This window comes from Trematomus bernacchii, unplaced genomic scaffold, assembly GCF_902827165.1.
Source record: "Trematomus bernacchii unplaced genomic scaffold, fTreBer1.1, whole genome shotgun sequence".
In the NCBI taxonomy this organism is placed as follows: Eukaryota; Metazoa; Chordata; class Actinopteri; order Perciformes; family Nototheniidae; genus Trematomus; species Trematomus bernacchii.
The window spans coordinates 4,640,640-4,662,221 of NW_022987524.1; the positions used below are offsets into that span (position 1 = coordinate 4,640,640).

Genomic DNA, 21,582 nt, shown 5'->3' on the forward strand with positions numbered 1-21,582 from the left:
TGACACAGACAGTCTGTGGTTTGTACTTGTTTAACTTTTGTCTAGTTTCTGAACAGATATGAGGAGCTGTGAGCTCTGAGTGCTAACAGCTAACGGCTGATGTTGGTTTTCTCTGGTTCGCATTGAAGATGACGTCACGGCTCCGCCTACACTGCGTTACTATAGTTACTGCCCCAGCTACTAAACTGTAATGGAAACGCAGCATAAAGTGAGCCAGTCCTAACAAGGCCAAACAAGGCCTAGCTATACCGTACTAAGCCGAGCGAGGCCCTGCAATGGAAATGCGCCATAATATGAGAGCAATCATAGTCATTTATAATGCTTCATGGCTAGTCTATGTATGTTTAAAGAGGCACTACTTAGCTTTTGGGGGTTTCCCTTTCCTTAAGTGTGTTCCATAGGTTTGTTTGCATGTAAATGGTCTGCAAAGGCTAAAATCCCTGTGTTCCCTCCAGAGGGAGTTTCTCTGAACATAGGTTCAGAAGAAACCTAGAAATGGATACAGCAGGGCTTATTTTTTATAAAGTCTACTCAGTGTAGCAGTGTAGCTTTTATTTAGTATAAAGCTGCTCACTGTAGCAAGAAGCCAACAAAGTTCAACTTCTGAAAACCCTGATTATCCGATGTTCATAAGTAAGCGTAATAGCATTTTGAAGATGAGCAAAGACAACTTTCACTGGTTGTAAAGTTATTTAAATTGTTTGGGGGCGATTGTGAAAATATTGGAAGTCATAGATGATAAACGTTGCACCCACTCCTATGCTGTCACATGTTTTGAGCTATGAAGCACTGGAGAAATGAACTCTCTACAGTTTGAAGGATGTGAATGAAGACTTTGTTATGTAATGAATTATGTAATTTCTGCTTGATTCCAGCACTGAACTAGGCCATATGCTTCTAGTTTACTAAGGACACCTCTTGCTCATTTCCTGAATAAACAGTATCAAACAGAGAAAAGGTGCAACAGCAAATCTCCTGTCTACTCTAATATCCTACAGATGTTTTTCTCTGATCCCTACCTGTACGTTTCCTTTTCATACTGAATTCACTCACATCATGGTCTGGCAGACAGGAGAAACACTCTATGCTTCTCTTGCTGTCAAAAACCAAAGCTAAGTATCACCACCACTCTCCCCCTCTCTCACATGGGAGTCATGAGAGAGTGTTCCAGCCCAGGGCCTTTCCTCTCCCAGAGAACACTTGGCTGTTGTTCATCTCTGTCTTTATGGATTGTAATGTCTTATTATTGTGTTTACAGCTGAGATGGGAATCCAAAGTCCTCACACTGCATGGTTTAACTCTTTGTGTTAGCACGTAGCATTCATGAAATGAGTGAAACGGCTGTTGAAACTTAAAGATTGAATTGAAGTACAGACTTCATTAGTTGTGCATAAAGCAAAAAACAGGATACTATCATAAAATGTGCAACAATGATTTGTTTTAAATTCACAGGATGAGCAACATCAAAGGAAATCTACCTTTAAGAATGATTCTGCCCTTTAAAGCAGATGTGTATCTCTGTGGCGTTAGACTGTGGAATTCTTTCAAAAGATTTTGTGGGGTTTATGAACATCTTCAGGTTTAAGAAAATGTATAAAGAAAGATGAACTAGACAGAAGATGTCAGGTTTCTCTGATGGTAGATTCTTGTGTTGACTATTGATTGTGTTTTCGGTTTCATGTTACTGTTAGTATTGGTTGTAAGCAGTTGTGATTAACAGACCATTGATTTTTGAGTAAGGGGTCAAATAAGACTTTCTTCTCCCTGCTCCTTTCCATCATGGGCTAACAAACTGCTTATTTGTTCATGTTTGGTTTTAAAATAATTGCCATGAGTGGAATAAAACTATAATGTGAACTGTGGATAGGAGATATAAAGCAGTGTATGGGCTGCTGTGTGTGTTCCAGGGTCAGATCTGTCAGACTTTGTTCTGCCTCACCAGAGAAGGGCACACATTGAATGCATTGATAAATGAAACATCAATGGCTGAACTCTCAGTACGCTTCATGGTAATTGGCCGGGATCATATACTGAAATGACCCGGTTTATTCATGAGTTAGCATCTAAACCGTTGTACAAACATGTCACCATCTCTCTCCATTTCCTCTTGTTTTATGTTTCTCTCCACCACTCCCCACTTTTTTTATTCCCTCCTGTTTTAGGTCTCTCTCCCATGTATCAGCTCTGGGCATGCAGCCAAAAATCAATAGCAAACACACAAACACACAGACCCTCCAGCTCTTTCTATTTCCTGTGTTAGCAGCATGCTGAGCTGAGGGTCCTGCTGGGAAAGCGAGTCCCTCCGAGCAGCAGGAGCTCTGCACATTCCCACCTGATGCATCATGGGTCAGAGAGGGGGAGCTTTCCTCTATAACAACCTGGCTGAGCTCAAATACAGATTTACAAAAGCCTGGATGAAAAAAAACAAGATGCTATACTAACACAAATAGATATTGATACCACGGTGTACACTGAGAAAACTGAAACGTTGACTTTAACTAAATGTATTACAGTATGTCAACACATCTCACACAACTGTATTAGGGTGGTCGAAAGCAATAATATTAAGTTGAATCTATTTAAACTAGGGCTGTCAAGTTAACGCGTTAATAACGCGTTAACGCAAAAAAAAATTAACGCCACTAATTATTTTAACGCGATTAACGCATGTGTATTTTTTGTCCTCGGCCGCCGTAGTTTCAGAGCGCATCGAGTGTAAAATACCATCGACAAGCTGATGCTGACAGCCCCGCTCCTGCCGCCCGCTTGTGGCAGACCACACTTCCACGCTCACTGGCAGGCCCTGACTGGCCATCGGGAGGACCGGGAGGGAGTGTGTATGTGTGGCGCGACTCGCGCGAGCGAGGCACACCTACGTGTTGTTGTTAGCATCTGGTTCTAGCTAGCTGCGCTAACGGATATAAGGAGCTGTTTCAATGACATTTCGCCGACAACTGCGCCGAGCACTTGACTTTATGCAGGTCGCCAGACAGTGGGACATTGTACGAAAAGTCAGCGCAACATTATTGCAGCGTCCAGGCAGCTCCCATTCGAGCATATATGCCTTGAGCTGCACATAGCTCAACGATCCATCACAGTGTCTCCACACACACACACACACACACACACACACACACACACACACACACACACACACACACACACACACACACACACACACACACACACACACACACACACACACACACACACACACACACACACACACACACACACACACACACACACACACACACACACACACACACACACACACACACACACACACACACACACACACACACACACACACACACACACACACACACACACACACACTCTTTGTATTGTATTATTGTATGAGAGAGGTTCCAGGTTGAATTGAGGCGAATATTTGTAATGTTCAGGTTGTTGTGTTTAATATTCATGAGAATATTTGTCATTGTTCAAATGATAATAAACAAACATATAAAGCATATTTGTCCACTCATATGTTGATAAGAGTATTAAAAACTTGAAAGATATCCCTCTAAGGTACATTTAGAACAGATAAAAAATGTGCGATTAATTTGCGATTAATCGCGATTAACTATGGACTATCATGCGATTAATCGCGATTAAATATTTGAATCGACTGACAGCCCTAATTTAAACTTAATATTATTGCTTTCAACTAACCTAAAATCAGTTAGGTTAGCTCTGAGTGTTAGCGATGCTTGCTAATGTAAACAAAGACCATATTACTTCCAGAACACGTTGCGCATTGTTTCTGATAGCAACGTTTCTGATAGGGCCGTGGGTGTAAAGCCCGCCCACATTTCAGATATTACGTCACATCGGACGCAAATCTGGATCAGCTCCGTTGTACCCCTGTTTTTAGAGATTAGGGTACAGAGGAAAAGTGAGAGGGTTTTGTTTTCTGACACTTGAGTCTCCTTACACACCGGGGACACATATTTATGTATAAAAGACATCAGAAAGTGCATTTTGCATAATAGGACACCTTTCATTTGATAATATTAGTTACTTTACAGATTCCGACTATTAGCAAACACAAAATCTAAATAAACTCAGAAATAAACTATGCTATATAGCAGGGGTGGGGAACCTTTTTCCTCTCAAGGGCAATTTCAATTTTTTCAACATCCTCCGAGGGCCGTACAAATGATTGACCTCTGCTTACAAATACTAAAATAACAGCCCATTCATTTGGCCTTTCTTTCATGCTGTGCAAAGAAAAAGCAACCTCTTAATCCAGATATCTTACCATGACTCGCGTATGCATGCACGTGCACGGTTGTGGCATGACTACCAAAACAGAAAGATATGGACACAAGATGTGTGAAGATTTGTTTTTAAATGTTGAAGTTAAAAGCATCAATCTGGTGCACTTTGAGAGCAACATTAGGAGATCTATGGATACATCTCTCAACACATATGAAACAGACCTGTAAACAGATTTTATTTTTCTTTATGGATATTTTACAAATCACTCCCCTTTCAAACTGTATTCTTGTTTATTAATAACAACTTTTTTTTACTGTCATATAGTATTTTATACCCGTTTACTTTATTCTCTTGTTTTTTTATGACTATAATGATCATATCAAGATGTGCCTTTACCTCACTGGTTGTAGAAAAAGCTTCTTAAATTCGTTAGCATAGCTAGCTAACCAGATGCTAATAACAACAAAGTTATTGACTGTATGATCAGTATGACAGATGAGCAGATCGCCACTGGGCTTTCAACTAAAGACACAGCCACGCAAAAACTGCGGCATGTGTACGGCTCCTTATGGGTACTGGTTCTGGTGCTCTCCGGCAGAACTACACCCCTGTCAGACGAGACATATACCATGTGATGACACGTTAGGCTCGTGTTGTGTTCAAGGACCCTGACTTTAGCCAGGAAAAACAGGCACTCGCTTGTTTAATTCTTTTGCAGTCTAGATTTCTTTAATTTTTTTCTTTTTTGCATGTGTTTATAAATTACCTCGAGGGCCGTACCAAATGGTCTCGCGGGGGCCGGATACGGCCCGGGGGCCGGAGGTTCCCCACCCCTGCTATATAGTTATAGTTAAATAGCCAGCAGCAGTATATAAAGTAACAAAAAGTAGCTCATAGTACCAGCTATGATGAACACATTGCTACAAAATAAATACATCCAGTAATTTATTATATATATTTTTGTGAAATGGGACATTACGCATAATGAGTACTTTTACTTTTGGAACTTTAAGTATATTTTGATGCCAAATTGCCAATACTTTTGTTCTTTTACTTCATTAATGTTATGAATGCAGGACTTGTACTTGTAACAGTATCTTTACACTGCAAGTACTTCTTCCACCACTGACTGATACACATCCATATGGGTGAGGTACTTCATTCAGCCTATGAATATGTACAGACTTCTGGTTATAGACCTACAGTACTTGAGATATATACAGTATAGTGATAACATGAATGAAACCTTGTCCCACTTGGTGGTGGATGTGAGGCGTTTCTAACGCAGTGTGCATCTCTGCCAGTGAACTCAAATATAATCAAACTCAAACTAGGCAGCGCTGGTGAAATATGAGTTATGGGCTCCGGGTCCAATAGTATTTCTTTGAGTGAAATGCCCCGGATATATATGACAGCTAGGATAAGAGCTGTTTACATTCTCTAGATGCTAAAGTAATGCACTTTGAAGTTCCTTTCTCATCTTAAGAAAAGGAGATCATGCCTTCCCACGATTCCTTGCGGCAGCACTATTTAAAGCAGCGCCGCATTCAGCTCTCAATAACTACACTAGTGAGTAATTCCAAAGAGTCAGCTTACACAATACAACCTGCAACTGGCTCACTGTAATGGTGTGCACTTACACTCAGGTTATTAGTGATCCCTGTTGTTTTACAAGTCAAAAGGTCTGCTGTGAAACAGGTCGACTCTCTGAGAACATATTTATCATCATTAAGTATCTGTGTATGTCAGACAAGAAACAAGAAATGTCAGATCAGAATGATCGAAGTCATTTAGAGAAAGTGTCTTCACTTATTAATGAACCTTGTTCACCTATCTGTATAAACATATATTCACCAGATCAGAGTTTAACTTGTGTTATTTTTGTTATTTCTATTCATACTTTAACTACATTTAAAACTAATTGTATTATCCCTGTGTATATTCTCATGTGTTCTCTCTTATTCTGTTGCTACTATAACACCTGAATTTCAATAAATCAATAAAGGTCCATCTTATCTTATCTTAATTGGTCATGTGATGTGTTTATATTAGAAAGTAACAGTGACAGACATTAGATTTTTCTCTCCACTGTCTATAACAGTATCAGTCTTAGTTTGCTCTTCCATATCCCCCTGTTTCACTTACATTATGTTGGTGCAAAAGAACATATTAAGTGCCACGCATAAGCCAAATGACAGTAAGTACATTTCCATAGTGATCATTTCCTTTTGCTGAATCCAAAACACTTTTCCATTGGAACAACCTCGAAGATGCTCTAATCCCATTCCACTTCTGGACTCAGTCTGTTAAAGTTTCCAGAGCGAGTGAAGGCTGTTGAGGCTCAGTCCTCTGCTCTTTTTCACTAACACACATCTGGCAAACCCCTCTCCACTGCTGGCCTGCTGCTCCCACCCAACACAGAGAACTGAACAACACCACCGACAGCATGGCTAACCTTCACACTATCACCGTGCCACTAAGTTAATGGTACTACGGAAGGTGATCAGATCAAAAGGTTTGCAACTTTGGACACAATGAATGTTTCATTTTTGTGCTGCAGGGTCAATATACTACCAGGAACTGGCACTATGGACTGGGACCAGCATAAACTGTATTTTAACAACAGTACATAATGAAAACATATTTAGAGACATTTTATTGTTTATAAGTTATTTGCTAAGCTTCCAAAATAATCTGCAAAAGATTAAATAAAGGTAGAGGGAGGTATGTTGCAATAGAAATCCATTCACTTTGAAGAATGAATACTAGTTTCTTTATTATTACAATATTAATTTGTTCAGTTATTATCATGTCATGGTTATGAAGCTAACATGTCAAAAGAAAAAATGATGAATTCATTTCTTCTTTTTAGACTTAAGGAACGGTAGATCTTGTTTGTTTTACTTCTTATAATAAGTTGTTTTTTCATACTACATCATCTTGTTTTTTATTAGTGTTAGTAAATAAACACATTTTTACCTGTTTGGAGCTGTCCCATTGGCTGCTTCTTAGCTTCAGCTATTGGCTGTTGGAGCTCGGCTCCTCCCCCTTCTGCTCCAGGTCCTGCAGGTTGTCAGTGGGTTTCACAGCTGTCAGTAAAAGAAACACAAATGACAAAATGTTAAAGTGGATCATTCAATGTGTCAATGATTCAAATGACTGAGCGAAGATCAGTTTATTGACATTATTCATCAGAACCAGCAGTGCGTACATCGCTAATGATACCTTTACTCAAGATAAAGCAGGGTCCCTTAGTCAAAGTAAATCTAGAATCTAGCAAATCCCAAACTAAAAATAAAATAAACACAGGAACAGAGGCCCTAATGCAATCCTGTTTATTTCCTGGCAGTAAGATATAAGGAGTTAGGAAAAAGTAAATTATTATCAGCCTGTATTTATTATACTCCTCAGTCCATAATGGCCGAAGATTTCCCAGAGCGACACACCAGCATGCGTCATGGTTGATGGGAGTTCACCTGATGAGTTCACAGGGTGCTCTTTCACTTCCTGTGTCTACACATGGCATTTCCCTTTTATCACCACCTTTAACATCAATGTACAGCAGCCATTACTTATCTATAAATTATATTAGCTTTATTTGTAATGTAATGGTTAAAATACTCTTTTCACTAGCTCTGCCACTATAACCACACCTCATTTTTGAGGCATACTTCACTCATCACTGACTGTAGGACATTAGAAGTGAAGCAGAGGACCCGACAATGACATCCTTTAACAGAATAAATGGTCACCTTCCCATGCATGAAGGTGCTCTCTACAGGCAGTGTCAACCCCTAACTGATTCTACTCATTCTCCGGTCATCTGTGTGGTTTTACACATTTCAACTTCTCATTTTTTTCCACCCATATGGTCTTATTTTCTTTTCAGTTGTTACCACTGCGTAGCTTTTCCTGGTTTGAATCTTGATCAAATTCCGTTCTTTTACCAGCTGACCTCATCTCTTGGCCCTGCACTGATTGGTTCTCCGTTAAGCCCCAAAACGCAACATCTTGCAAGAAACAGCGTCTGAGGGCTTCTTACCATTTAACAAACTATGAATGTGTCATACCCACTTAACGGGAAGAAACTCAGCTATCAGACAATATTAACCATTTCTAGCTAAACAAAACACAAGGGTAATAACAAGCCTCTGAATTAGCCCTGAGCGAAAAAATGCTAACGCATTTAGTACAGAACTCACGGTTAATCCAATGTCTCTGTGTCACTATGAAAGGATTACTGATAATCCATCTTCATATTTATGGCAATAACTGAGTTTTCATATATAGCTGCTATGATAGCTACGAGAGTGTATGACAGCTTCCGGTTTTGGGCATTCAGGCTGCGCATCACTCATTCACCTATAGCCGCGTTCACACCAAGTACTTTCCTGTACTTAGTTCCGGCACTAAGTGCCCCGGCGCTTTTAACCCCAGGGCACTTAGTACAGATCGCGTTCACACCGGAGTACTTTTCCCTGAGGGAAGATTACGCAAATGAGCCGCTGACGTCACTTCTTCTTCTGCTTTGGCTTTATTGGCAGGCCACAAACCACTTCACGGCGAGTACAGTAGGTGGCGGTATGCACCTTAAAGTTGTTTGCAATCCGCTGCAAAACAAGAGAAGAAGAAGAAAAACTTCCCGCGTATACTGCGACGCCCACCCACTCGCTGTACATTAGGCGTCTGTTGTTTACCTTCCGACCTCAGACATGATGGAGATGGAGTCGACTGAAGTTGTGCTGTTTGTGCTCATGTTATACAGCTTTGTAACTGAGTTAATGCAGCCTGAGCAACTTGCGTACAATAACAAAACAAGCCGAGCACGAGTGGTGGTGGAGAACGCTTTTGGCAGACTGAAGGGCAGGTGGCGGTGCTTGATGAAAAGAAACGACTGCAAGATGGACAAGATCACATTCCAGGTGGCAGCATGTTGCATATTACATAACCTTTGTGAAAGTAATGAGTACAGGGACGAATGGACTGCCTTACCGGCGACCCAGCTTTATGAGGCATCTGAACAGCGTGTAAATTGTAAACATTTTGACAATAAAGCTGATCTTTTGTACAGTGCTTTTGTTTCTCTTTTATTTTCCAGTCAAGACAGGCAACATTACAATAGTGTACAGTGTGGCAATATAATAACAATAAACGGTGCCAGGTGTGTTGTATGCACAGTAAATAGGCTCAGCAGCAAACCCACCGTTTGCATCCGTCTGCCATAAACACTATGGAAACATACATGTTAGTTTCGGCCCATAGTGGACTCCATTTTGTGTTGTGTAAAATGGGGGGGGGGGGAATTAAAGGTTTGCAAATCCCCATGTCCTCCTCAGAGGACAATCATAAAAACATTTAGTTTTAGGTAAAATAATATTTAAAATGATATAAATTATCATATTTGTGTATGTGCCCCTGCCATTCCTCCACAAGGTTGCAACATTGATGATAAATAAATGACAAATAAAGCTTTGCCAGTTTATAACCGATGAAACATGATGGTATCAGAATAATCACTTACATGTGATGTATAGGATGCTACACAGGTCACTAAAGATAAAGTGTCAGGAGAAATAAGCAAGCTACATGATCTGTTTAACAGTAAATAGAAGTTCACATTTTTAATGTAAATAAAATAGAAGTTGTACATGTAAATTAACATTATCAATATAAAATAAAGTGTCAGTTGTATCAAGGATATATAATAACAGTAATAACAATAATATAAAATGAACTGGTGAGCATCTTGTCCTTCGTTTCCTGGGCCTTGGTGAACAGCACCATCTGATCCCCGTGCATCGACTCTTTCACCACGGCACGCCGGTCCTCCAACGCCTGGACGGTGTCAAAGAAATTCGCATCCCGTGTCCGCTTTCCTAAGAGGGGAAAATAAGCAAGATCCAAGATCTGTTTAGTCGCCATGTAGTTTTACAACATACTAGGAATGTGTTTTTTGTATTTTCACAAATAGAATTAAGGTTTCACAAATCTGAAACTGTGTTATAAAGAATGTTTAGCCTCTCTGGGATAATCCAGTCCAGATTTGATGAGTCTAGGTATAGTGGTTTTAGATCAGGACCTGGTCTAATGTGGCCAGGATGCAAAAAAGCACTGAAATCTCTCTTTTTTGTATTTTCACAAATAGAATTAAGGTTTCACAAATCTGAAACTGTGTTATAAAGAATGTTTAGCCTCTCTGGGATAATCCAGTCCAAATAAATCGGCTATGCAGCGATTTAAGAGGTTCAAACACGGAGGATTGTGCTTCATGTATGCTTGAACTTTGTTTAATGTTGTTGAGGCAAGTTTTCGTACCGGAAGTCATGTGACCTCTAGCCCGGATGTTTACAATGTTTGTGAGAGAGTAAAAAGCGAATACGTTTTCACGCTGTTTCATAATTGTACCAAGAAGGAAATAAACATGATTGTGAACATCAGTTCGATGCGTAACGTTCTTTCAAGACAAAGTTACAGTGTGTGTACCTTTGCGTTTGGTTGCTGGTAAGGGGGACGAGCTAGCGCTGTGATCTAGAATGCAAAGCTCGCTTGTTTCCAATCCCGAGAGTTGTCCATCCTCGCCTGAAACAGACGATTAGTGCCATGAGTTAGTGAAGCAAATTACAGAAACACTGCACAGTTATTCACAAGTCAAAACGTTTTCATAGCGGCCGAGAATATATAGCTAGCTAGATGTAGCTAGCTCGGGGCCGGTGTTAGCCTATTCAGCCTAGCATGGCTAGCTTGATCTACTGAGCAAATAAAAGTACATCTGAGACCATTATTGTGCAGATTAAAACCCCAGTGCATGTAGTTGATTTTACCTTCGTCGTGGTCGTCATCGTTGGCCACTGAATCCGCCGTTTGTAGTCCTGCCTGAGTATCTTTATTTATAGCCGGTGTGTGTGCCGTGGGGCTGTGCACGATTCCCAGGTCGAGTGAAAGCTACTGAACTGGCTTCAGTAGCATTCCCTGGGTCGCGTCCTCGGCGTAGATCTCCAGAAGCGCCGACACCTCCTCATCATTTCTTGATGCTTGCCATAACTGCTTTCAAAAACAAACTACTCTCCGTCGGTGCGTTGGGATTTTGTAGCGAGGAAAACAATGGCGGCTCTACAAAACATTTTCACAGTTGTACGGGGCGTGGTTTACAATTCGCCCAGCCAATCAGCACTGGGGCACTTTTCACCCACAGGAAAGTACGATCTCTCAGCAGGCTCTAAAAATGGGGGTAAAAGTTCCCGAGATTAAGTACGATTTTTGGTGTGAACGCGACATAAGGGGTACTCACGGAACTAAACGCGAAAAGTACGGTAAAAAGTACTCCGGTGTGAACGCGGCTAATGGGTAATGTTTAGATGGATTTTAGGAACTTCCCCTCGATTGTATTGGCTCTAACGGTTAAAAAGAGATGTCAATCATCAAAATCGACCGAGGGGGGCCAGAGATATGGAAAATCCACCCAAATGACCAGAAGTGGGTTTCTTTTTCTAAATCTCTCTAAAAAGGTAAAATGTCAATTGTTTTTAGGGATGGGTACAGAGCCCCGGTATTAAACGGGCCCCGGGGCTGAATTATTAAAGACCGTGGTACCGTTAAGCTCCGACGTTATCGGTCTTTTTTATCGGTACTGGAGACATGTAAAAAATATATGTCCTACTTGTTTTGCATCAATCTTGATACAGGGTACTTATATGTTATAGTTTGGATTCCTAAAGCTTTTAGTCTCTGATCCCATCATTCAAGGGTGGTTTTCACTATAAGTAATGTTTTTTTCTTTACTATGTTCAATCTGAATTTACTTTAAAATTAAAAGAATCTATATTGATTCTGACTTTTCTACATCCAACTCGGTTTATCATTGCTTTGAGAAAAAAGATTATTAATTTACCCCTTTTAGAAGTGAAGATATAGTCATTTGTTCTTGGAATGTCATTTTCGAGCCTGAGATTTTTTTTTACATTATCTTTTACATTACTTTATTTTTACCTATATATGTATCTATTTATTTATTTACTTTACTAGCTAGGAGCGGGAGGGGAGGGGGGGGGGAGGGAAAAATATTGACTGTATAAATGTAAACTCATTGTGCCTGACTCAATAAAAACAAAATTGAAAGGGAACGGACTCAAGGACAAATAGAAAAAAGAAAGCTGAATGCCAGTGAGTTAATGACACGTTTTGGACTGGATTGTGTTGGGATAATAATGTTTCTGGTCGACTTTAATACAGCTGCCAGATAGTTAGTACTCAAATGTGTATTCCTTGGACAAAGTTGCTTGAGAATTTACATAAATCCCTACTAAAATAGAACTCTTCAATTTTTGTGAATTTGGCTTCAGATATTAAAGCTTTAAAACCATTTGTGCCGTGTTCAGTTTGTTAGAGTCACCAGAACATTGGGAAACAGCAGATGTCAGAACTATCTGTGTGTGCATGTGTGTGTGACAGGGGCTTTTCCAGCTCACTGATAATGGCTCCTCCAGCCGGACTCAGCAGTATTAAACACACACGTTACGTCACTGGTGTGTTCATGTTCCTATAGAACACAGTGTTCTGGACTGGCTTGTGGCTGCTGTTGCTCAGCCTCCCTCTGTTCAGAGTCAGACCTCTTTACTAAACGTCTCTGCCTATCCCCTCCCTGATGTCTGTTTCACTGCCGTGTCTTATTAACATCTTAGACACACTCAAATATTCTGTTAGTACTGTTATGGGGGGATATTAGAAGACTCTTATCAGTTTTATTTGAAAGGAATGCAACATAAAAAGGTGCAAGCATGGCATGTCTAGCTGTAGTCTGAAAGAAAGGAAGCCCATACACCACATTGGGATCAGAGCATGATTGACTTTGGGTGTAAAGATAAGGGTTCCCTCCTGAGAAGCGATTCTGAGAAAGTTCTCAGAGGAGCGGCTTACAGAATGAGAATGCTGTAAGCTATCTCTCTCTTTCTACCATACTCGCCAGTGTTAAACCCAACATGCACATGAGATATAACTTTAGCTAAATCTTAAAAATACATGTAATAAAGATGTTTACTGCAGGAGCGGCAGGTTAACCCAGGACAGGCAGGCTGCAGGGCTCACAGAACACTGAGTGTGGGGGTGAATGAAAAAACATTAGAAAACTTTTCCAGGTTTTTATTCAATTACATGTTACTTGTTAGACGCTTTTATCCAAAGCGACTTACATACTCAATACTGTGGGCAATCCCCACAGGAGCAATTTGGGGTGAAGTGTCTCAGGGACACAACGACATGCTGACTGCAGGGGGGTTTGAACCTGTGACCCCCTGATCCGAACACCAACGCACAACCCACTGCACCACACGTCTCCCTAAATCCACTACAAGAACAATAAAAACACTAAGGTAGATTCACTTTATAAATAATTTCACATACATAGGACTACACACTGCTGACAATTAACTGGTCCATTGGTCAATGTAACTATTTAACTGCTATCTTTAAGACTCAACAACCTAGGTCGTACCAAAAAAAGATCAGGTACAACTATGCACGTTTGTTAAAGGGGCCCTATACTGATCACTTTCAGGTACATATCAGTATGTAGTGTCTCTACTGTGACATGTCTCCATGCTTTAATGTTCAAAAAGCTCTTTATTTGTCTCATACTGCCTGTGCTGCAGCACCTCTTTTCACCCTCTGTCTGAAACCAGAGCCCAGTCTGCTCTGATTGGTTAGCTGGCCGGCTCTGTTGTGATTAATCAACCGCTTAGAGATGTCCAGCCCCTTAGCCAATCACGTATAATGTGTTGGAGTGTCAGCCAATAGAAGCGCGAGTGTTACAGTGATGTCACTATGTCCTAGAAGTTAACAAAGGAGTTCAATGGAGGTGCTTCAGGCGGGGGGGGGAGTGTGTGGGAGAGACACAAAAACATATAAAACACACTGCAGGAAAGGGAAAAACCCCTAAAAAGTGTATTAGGGCTCCTTTAAGAGTAGAGTTGTGTGGTTCTATGCCGTAGAAATCTCAGAGAGCAACAGTTCACCATCAGAGTCGCCCAGAGAGATGATGAATTATTCACACTGTCCTCTGCAGAGACATCGGAGCAAAGTCATCGCTGCCTCCTCCCTCCCCATCCTCTCTATCCCTTAGGCTGCAGCCACACGAGAACGGTAACGGTCGTATCCGCTACAGTTCTCTATCATCAGGGAAAACGCAGATAACAATAACAATAACGATAACGGGTCCCAAGGTGGGTAGATCTGGGGACGCAACGCTCTGGGGGGCCAAACGACTCCGTGTCTATGCCCAATACGATAATTTTCTGATAACGATGAAGCAATAGCCCCGCCTCTCCTGCTCAGAGATCAGCTGCTGGGCTGTCAGAAGAGGGGGAGGAAAAGAGAGGCTCCATTTATTATTCTTATATTATTATATAGAATCGTTATCAATTTGTTTTAAAGCTCAATAAATAACAAAGAAGACCTTTGACCGGCACTTTTCAAATTTTGTCCGGAAGATTTACATTTTAACGGACATGTTGACCAGCGGAAAAAAAATCGGAAACTCTGCTGCACGGTCCCCTTGTCCCTTGGAAGAGGCGGAGAGGTGGGTGTTTTTCATCTGCTGGAGGACTACCGGGGAGATTTACAGCAGGAGCACATGCTTGCCTCGGGAAGGGAGAAAAAGAGCCAGAGCGTCCACCGCGGAGAATAAACAGAAGGGCAACCATGGCAACCATGCGCGGGAAGTCTTCTTCGCTGCTTTTGGTGTATTTTGTGGCAGAAGTACAGCGCCACTTACAGGCCCAGCATATGTACTACAGCGTCTCCAGCACTTTCGAGCGGTCTCGTGTGGACGGACACATTTCTGGTGCCTATTGCGTGTGGACGGAAGTTTTTTCGAATTCGGTTTGTTTGCGTTACTGTTCGTGTGGCTCCAGTCTTAACCTCCGTCAACTCACCTTCCGCTGTTCCCTGTTAATCTGCCACCCCCCCTTCTCCTCCCACACATTCTCAGCAGGCACTGAGGTGGACAGGCTGCTCCAGAGCAGGAGTCCTCAGCAAAGGCCCCGCCAACAGGGATCAACCATGTGATAGAGAAAAACCACACACTCATTGTGAGGTACCTTACTATAATACTAAAATGTAACAGGCATTTAATAGGAAACCTGTGCAGTTAATGTTGTATTTATTCAAGTTTAAAATCATATCAAAGACAAGTAAATCCAAATCGGATTTTTTTTTGCAAGATTGGCCATCAATGTAACCATTGCCTTGCATTACAAATGTACACACACTTCTCAGACTGAGTGTGTGTGTGTGTGTGTGTGTGTGTGTGTGTGTGTGTCTGTGTGTGTGTGTGTGTGTGTGTGTGTGTGTGTGTGTGTGTGTGTGTGTGTGTGTGTGTGTGTGTGTGTGTGTGTGAAGAGGCGGAGAGGTGGGTGTTTTTCATCTGCTGGAGGACTACCGGAGAGATTTACAGCAGGAGCACATGCTTGCCTCGGGGAGGGAGAAAAAGAGCCAGAGCGTCCACCGCGGAGAATAAACAGAAGGGCAACCATGGCAACCATGCGCGGGAAGTCTTCTTCGCTGCTTTTGGTGTATTTTGTGGCAGAAGTACAGCGCCACTTACAGGCCCAGCATATGTACTACAGCGTCTCCAGCACTTTCGAGCGGTCTCGTGTGAACGGACACGTTTCTGGTGCCTATTGCGTGTGGACGGAAGTTTTTTCGAATTCGGTTTGTTTGCGTTACTGTTCGTGTGGCTCCAGTCTTAACCTCCGTCAACTCACCTTCCGCTGTTCCCTGTTAATCTGCCACCCCCCCCTTCTCCTCCCACACATTCTCAGCAGGCACTGAGGTGGACAGGCTGCTCCAGAGCAGGAGTCCTCAGCAAAGGCCCCGCCAACAGGGATCAACCATGTGATAGAGAAAAACCACACACTCATTGTGAGGTACCTTACTATAATACTAAAATGTAACAGGCATTTAATAGGAAACCTGTGCAGTTAATGTTGTATTTATTCAAGTTTAAAATCATATCAAAGACAAGTAAATCCAAATCGGAAAGAAATGTGCAAGATTGGCCATCAATGTAACCATTGCCTTGCATTACAAATGTACACACACTTCTCAGACTAAGTGTGTGTGTGTGTGTGTGTGTGTGTGTGTGTGTGTGTGTGTGTGTGTGTGTGTGTGTGTGTGTGTGTGTGTGTGTGTGTGTGTGTGTGTGTGTGTGTGATGCCATGGCCACCTGGTGTAGCAAAGTAAAGGTTAGAGCTACTAATTATAAACTTTAGCAAGGCTAACCAAGGAAAAGTATTTTTTATATTTTAATGATTTATATTTTATTTAATACAATGTGCCCTACATGTATGCACAGGTGAGAAAGGAGGAGAAATGGACAGTATAAAATAAGAACAAAAAGAAAATAGTGCATCATATCAGACTGCTGTTGTACAAATAAAGACTTATTTATTCTTGTTGCTGGGTTAGATTCAGATATGTGATTCAAAGGGCTACAAAGAGGATTTATATAATCATGTTTTCAGCTCTCAGTCATCGGTCCTCTCCACACTGTGCAGACTGCGTTTTGTACAGTGGGATGAAGTGGAGATGCGTCGACCATTAGCATACAGGCTGTGCTAAATGCTCACACTATCACCCACGAGCGCCATGCTAACAGTATGTCAGGGTTAGCTTCAGGGCTTGAATTTTTTTTATGAGATACAAAACGGTTGGCTGCAGTGCATGTCTATTTTTCTTTTCGATTGCATTTGTAAAAAAAACAGGTAGCCACTATTTCCAAATTATTACTATTTTGTGTCCCTTTCTGGTCCTTTTGTGTCACTTTGTGGTTGTAAGATGGACTTTCCGACAAGAAATAATGTCAGTTCATAGAGACTCTGCCCCTGGATCTCCATTCAGTGATCCGACCATGCACATTGGGTATGTGTGTACTGTACAAGTGTTCCAAACACGGTCAGTCAGTGTCATACATGTTTTCCATCCCTCTAAATCCTGTTGATGACAGTTTATGTGAGCAACTACAGCTTTAGATGGAGCAGCACCTATGCTTTTTTAAGGTTAGTGGTGCCTTCAGTACAAGGTACTTTTGGATTGTGTAAGCCAAAGAGGGGTGAGTCACACACAGTCCCATGCATTTAAAGTATAAACACTGTCGAGCAGTGTGAAAGGGCACAGTGGTACTTTCAAATGTGCATTGATTTTTGATAAAGCTTTTCATGTTTACTGTTTTTTTCCATGGCTGTTGTATCCATTTTTTACATTTCCGTCATTTTCTACACGCCTACATGAGATATCTAACCTGCCACGTTTTGAGCTGCAGAAAGTGTGTGTAATCGCCGCCTGCAGCATCCCCATTAGAGGTGGTGTCTCTCTGTGTGTTACACTAACAATGGGAAATGGACGACCCCTCTCTCACCCCCTACTCCTCTCTGCTCCCCCCAGTCTGTTACACCACTCTCTAATCCTGGAATGCCCCTTTCACACCAACGCGGTTCCCGTTCTAGCTCCTCTTGCGCTCTTCTGGTTCGGAACCCTTTTTTCTTTTCAGCCCCCGTTTTGTTCACACTTGTTGTCGCTGATTTTCTCCCCAACGGCGCTCACAACAACAATAATGGGGGACTGCGTCGGGTCGATGATCATGTTGCTTTTAATCATACGAAGCCAGATTAAATTAAATAACGACTTCTCCAACCTTATACTTTTCTCCAGAGTGCCGTGGTTCATTGTTTATTAATGTGTTTCAGCGACATTTACCGACCGCTGCAGTGCTGCTCGTCCACCAGAGTTTATTCTCCCGTTAACTCACACGGCAGCGGCCGCTGTAAAGTATTATCTGTCTGACTGTCACACAAGCAGCTGATAAATATCGCCAATTCCCCATAAGTGAATGTGTGTCAGTCTGAATTGACGCTGTTTGGCATCACAACAGTGTTATGAAAGTTTCTCTGGTATAACATTGGTGATGTTAAAGGAGAGGTGTCATGGCCATTTCCACTGATCATAATTCCATTGTTGAGGTATACTAAAATAGATTTATACTGTGCATTTTTCCAAACTCACATTGGTTTCTCATATAGCATCTCTGTAAACTACATGTATTCACTGGATTTCACTCTCTGCCTTTAACGGCTCGTTGTAGCTCCCAAAGCTCCAGCCCCCACCCTCCCTTGTGAATCGCGCTGAGCTCCGTGGAGGTGTTGTTTCCTTGTTTAAGATACATAGCGAAACACAGCTAAACTCATCCTGAGCACACACACCTCACAGTCGAAGTAAAAACAATAAGTGTGTCTTGATATTGAGTAAGAAAAAGGTTGATAAACGCTGTGAGAATGGGTCTGCAGAGAGAATTTCGCCGCGATCCCAACTGTCTGTTATCAGCCTGCAGCCAGGGAGGAGAAATCAGCAGAGCTGCCTGTGTGTGAGGAAGTCCGCTTAACGTAACGGCTCCGCAGACGTAACGTAACGGCTCCACGGATTGGTCCATTTCGTTCCGGGTACGGCATTACATCATGCCGTACCCGGAAGAATCAAATAGACAATGACGTATCTCCAACGAGGCGTTTTGGGGAGGTATTTTCTGTGTTAGAGTTTTACTCGCTACAGGGTGTACTTTGAGGGTTTGTGACTCTGCACACCGTTTACATGCATACAAACCTTCATAACACACAAGGGGACGGGTAATAACCGGAAAAGCATGACACCTCTCCTTTAACATAGCAACCGAAGCTAAACTGACTATCTTGACTACTTGTTGTTGCTATCCTATTGTGGCATAAGCCGTTTTCTACAGGCACATTTTACCGGGGTATTTTTCATTATGATTCTACTTGTGATAGTCGGACATGACAACCTGTGCAGCCCATGTATTGATTCCATCCGATAGCTGCTATAATACAAAACAAAACGTCTGCCCCCTCCACAATGATCAATAACAGCGAACGGATGGTCAAAGTAAGGTACAAATAAACAGAATCACACTAAGCCTGGTTAGTGTTGCCTGACTTTATAAAGTGTGTTTTTTTTTTATAAGTGTGTGGTTGCGTGCTCAGCGCTACTGCTTGTTATAACTTTTATTTGCCGTACTCGCCATAAACTGTTAGCTCAGGTTAATCTCTCCCCCTCCGACGTAAGCGTGACGTATGCGGTTCTTGCTTCTAGACCGACAATTATTTGGTGCTTGGTAAGCACCGGTTTTCGGTGCTTAGAGCCGGCTCCGCTGCGGTGTGAACAGGAAAGAACGGTGCTTATCAGGCTCTAGCTCCGAACCGGCCTTGGAACCGCGTTGGTGTGAAAGGGGCATTACAGGCTTCTAGTAATGGGAAATGCTGTGTGTGTGTGTGTGTTTGTGGTATCAGAAATATTATTACATTTTCATATAACTGAGAACCCCACTGAGACCAAATGATGCAAGACGGTCATTTAATAACAGCGTGAGAGGCAGAGAATGAAGGGAATCATATGGCTGCACAGCGATGGTGAAAAAAGGACGAATCACAAAATACGGAAACAGATATGGAAAATGTAAATATGTTAACACATGTATTAATGTTACAGCCATATTTAGGCTGATGATCATATTTTATTATGAATAGGATGTTGTCCACCTGATATAACAGCTATGGTGGTCTGTCCTGTCTGACTAAACTACATTGTTTGATTATTTTTGTTAACATTACCTAAGCCCTGTCAGCTCAATTATTCAATAAGCAAAACAAGCTGGTAGGCTTTGTCTGAATTAAGCTTGATTTATTATTTTTTCATTGTGCAGTAGAACAATACTATCTAATGACTGCAATGTTATAACGTCCAATCTAAATTCCCATCAGTCCAATGAGACTTTGCTTGTTGTGTCTGACCAATAGTTCAGATCTTCAAACTAAGATAATGAATTTATCATTGTAATAATTATTCTATTTTGATTGACTTTGATAGTCTTAGCATTTCAGCTCTAATTTGGACCGAATGATGTGGATTCTTTCAGTTTAAGTGTGTAAACTGACAATGTTTAAGTTTTTATTTTAATATTACTGACGTAAGAGACACGCCATCTCGGAAATGTTCTGTCAGCATTCTGTAAACTGTGAAGAAAGTGCACAATAACTTATTTTTCTAGTCTAGTAACTTTAAAAAAATGTACTGGACACTCAAACTGTGCTTCTTTTCATGCTGGGGTGTATAAAAAATGAGCTGAGGACCGAGAACGTTAAATACTGAAAGTGACCAAACTCTGAATTGTAAATGCTGTAAATCTTTCATTAGAAAGGGCAGCAGCCTTGCTCTCACTTTACTGCTTGGTCGCTATTGCTCAGATTGACAAGTACATGGCTTGACTTTCTATGAGACATTACCAATAGCTAGTAGGATCCACAGCCAACAGAAAGCTTTCCTTCTGTCCTTAGGAAAAAAGTCTGCTTATCCTTAGCTTTTACTAAGTGTTTGAGACAAAGTGTAAGATAAGCAACATTTTAATTCCACCAACCTTTCAGGTGGCTCTCCATATCCACTTTGCTTTTTAGGAGATAGCTCTCTAATGCCAGGCATCTGACCCTAACAGTAACTTAGCTAAAGGTTTTGAAAACAACACTTCTTAACATTTGTAGAAATCTCGGAGATTTGGATTTGATCCTATCGTGGACAACACGTATGATGAATGCGATCGTGTTTGTATAACTCTTTCAAAAGATTCCCGTCTGGAACAACAACAGAAATCCTTTAACCTGCTCAGTCTGACAGCTGAACAGAGCAGACATACTGACACGTCTTTACTGTGAGCACAGATGGGTTCTTAATTAAACACTCTGGTACGATTAAGACATGAAAGCTGCTACGACCTTCCATTATAAACTCCAATAACACCTAATGACACTGTCCAAGCGACCAGAAAAAAATCACGGTGGGACAATGATGTGCCTGACGTACAATCAGCTCTTCATGGTACATTCTAACCCTAATCAACTGATTCCCAAACTGGCAGATTGCAAAGCTACGTACGTTAGATAAAGTGTTTGCGCCTCATTCCAGTTACTTGGGGTTCCATAATAAAAGTGTGGGGAACATCATACTGCTACACGCTACAGTCAAACAGGTGGACTTACCATGGGAGCGGTGCCTATAATTCCTAACAGTTATCAAGCAGTGAATAACTTGTCGAATGAGACAGCAAACGTTGATGGTACACATTGTTGGCCATAGCAACAGTTGATCCTCCTTGCCTCACAATAAGCTGTGAGTCATATCAGAAGTCAGAAAGCTAACCCAGAGGAGAATCCCTGACGGTTAGAAACACAAGAGCTGACACCTGCCCGGCTAATGAGTTTACCCAGAGCTGCAGGTCACCTCTTACAGACCGATTAACCCTACTGC

At 41.6% G+C, this 21,582-nt stretch overlaps 1 protein-coding gene across 3 annotated transcripts in view; it reads right to left on the reverse strand.

Moving 5' to 3' along the window:
* Positions 1-21,582, reverse strand: part of fam110b (family with sequence similarity 110 member B) — a 65,143-nt gene that overhangs the window by 20,355 nt on the left and 23,206 nt on the right. For all 3 annotated transcript variants that reach the window (XR_004554989.1, XR_004554990.1, XM_034118644.1), the window contains exon 2: positions 7,207-7,316. The gene's annotated coding sequence lies outside the window, so the exon portion shown is untranslated. The remainder of the gene's footprint in view (positions 1-7,206; positions 7,317-21,582) is intronic.